This window comes from Crocodylus porosus, unplaced genomic scaffold (genome assembly GCF_001723895.1).
Source record: "Crocodylus porosus isolate Cpor-Errol unplaced genomic scaffold, CroPor_comp1, whole genome shotgun sequence".
In the NCBI taxonomy this organism is placed as follows: domain Eukaryota; kingdom Metazoa; phylum Chordata; order Crocodylia; family Crocodylidae; genus Crocodylus; species Crocodylus porosus.
Genome location: NW_017728912.1, coordinates 18828630 through 18831273, shown reverse-complemented (window position 1 = coordinate 18831273; position 2644 = coordinate 18828630).

Sequence of the window (2644 nt, the reverse complement as noted above, 5' to 3'; positions counted from 1 at the left end):
GGGGGATCTGGGGTGGTGGGACAGAGAAGGGGGGGTGCAATGCAAACAGGAGGGAAACAGCCGGGCAGAGAGACACGGAGCCAAGAGAAGCAGGAAGAAGGGAGAGGAGAGAGAGGGAGGCTGGAGGCAGGCGAAGGACGAGCGAAAGTGCAGGCTCTGCAGGACATCCCTGCGCTGTGCCAGGCGGGAGAGGGGCGAGGGGGTGGGGATCCGGAGGGAAGGGGGAGAAGAGAAGGGGCATGGGAGGAAGAAAGGAAAGGACAACAACAACAACAACGAGGGTAAAGAAGGAAGAGCAAGACGAACAGATAGAGCCAGAAGGAAAAGGAGGGGGGAAGAAGAACAGAGCCAGTGCAGGGGGCCCGGGACTGTCCCACGAGTTCAAAGGCAAGCCGGGCTAGAGGAGCAAACACACGGCCCGCTGCAGCGGGGAGGGCGGCACCGGCCGGCGCCGGGATCGCCCTGCGGCTCCGCCGCGCAGTTCAGGCTAGGACTGCCTTGGCTGCACCGGCACCGCCGGGTTCACGCGGGGTCACCGAGACCTCCTTTTTTAAAAGGACGCGGTGAAGGTCCCCGCACGAACGGCGCTGCCTCGCAGGTCTGTGCGTGTTCAACATTTCCCCGTGCTCCCTGCTCCTGTGGGGACTTGGGAGGCTCGGGCTTGTGCCTGCCCGCTTCAATACACAACCCGGGTTGGCACGGTGAACAAGCACGGAGGGCTGGCAACTTTATCACAGCTTATTTCCGTAGCTGAGCTAGGGATGAGGGCTATACAATTCAGGGGATTCATTACCAGGTGGGGAAAGGGGTTGCAAACCTATTGTGTGATATGGTTGCAATACCTATTTTTCTTGGCCATAGTTATATATTATGTGCTCCATCATCTCTCTCTCTCTCATGGATTTCATTGCATATTCATTATATATTATATCTATCTATAATATATATATATATATGTATTATCTATGTATCCATATATATATTCATTATATATATATGGATACCTCATGGATTGCATTGTATATTCATTATATATAATATCTACCTATCTATATAATGTTTTATATATATTTGTTATATATATTGATACCTCATGGACTTCTTTGTATATTCATTATATATAATGAATATATATTGGTTATTATATCTAATGAATTATCTATCTATCTATCTATCTATCTATGTCACCTATATTATATAACCGTGGAAAAGGAATTGACCTCATCTGAGTTCTCCCACTGATATGTGTTATTCACACGATATCGTTTTAAGGACTTAATACAATATTCGTCACATTTTAACCGCCTTCGTGCCACTATCAATTGAGGTTCGATTTGGTTGCATTTTCTCTACTTTTTAAATAAATATAGTGCGTGTTTTTGTGTATACACATACAAGTTAAAACCGAAATGAGATTATTTGTTTTCTGCCTGCAATTGTTTTGATTTTTTTAGTGGTTTGCTTTTATGGTTGCACCATGTGAAAAAAAAAAAGTGCTTGTCTTAGTGATGGTCTTAACCGTGTGTGTGTGTGTGTGTGTGTGTGTGTGAACTTACTCTAGCAATTTCCCATTCGCAATGAGATTTAGTTAGGAATAACCGCGTCCGAGCCCTCTGCCTAGTGTCTTAGGGCGGAAACAAATTTTGTGCAATGGCTAAGGGTTGAGAGAGTCGTTTTACTGAACGCGTTGTCCTCTCGGTTTCTAAAGGCACGGAGCTAATTTCCAACAGCCTCAAGAATTCCTGCCACGGGCAGACAATGCATTTAAACAACCAGTAGCATCCATTGGAAAAAAAAAGCGGCGCAAACAATTTCTTGGAAAGGACTTAAAATAGGTGCACGTGCGTTCTATAAAATAAAATCGCATCAGATCAAATCTGCCTTGGGCACTCTGCATTTCTGTCCTTGCAACTGGCGGGCCAAGTGAATTCAATTTTCTCAACCGAGCTGCGACAAGAAACAGAAGAGAAGCAAATCCGCCTGAATGACTGCAACGTTGCCTTTTCGCAAAATACTTGGATCGGTCCTCAGCCACCTTCAGCCCACCCCCACTTTTGTCCTGGGGAACAAAGTGGTGTCCGTGTGCCCTGAGATGGCGTGTGTGCTGGCGGATCACAACAGCTAACAATACTCGGTGTTGAGACTGGCTGTGCGTTGAAGCCGGCTGAAGAATGGGACACACACACGCACACACAAGTGTGCAAGCCTCCCTCCCCTGCTGCAGAGGTTTGGAGCTGAGGCTGGCCCCTGCCTGCCTGGCAGAGTTGCTGCCCCCAGACGGGGCTGCAGCAAGCTCCCGACTTGAGCCGGGCACTTCCACTGCCCCAGAATCGGTGCAGCTGAAGTGAGCAGCTGGTGGGAAATGCAAATGGCTCCTAGAGAAACATAAGATACAGGGTGATTTTCATTCCCTCCTCGAGTGTGTGGAAGGAGCTGGACATACGTTTCACGCTCCTAATCCTTCTTTTACATTTTTAGTCATACTCCTATTAAACAACTAATTAATGCCCAGAATCACCAGGGAATACATTAGACATGCTGCTGTGGAATACGGGTTCTAGGGTGTCTGGAAACTGTGGAGCTGACTTAATACATGGATTTCATTTTTTCCGCCCCCCTCCCCTCAGTCAAAGCAAGAAATGTA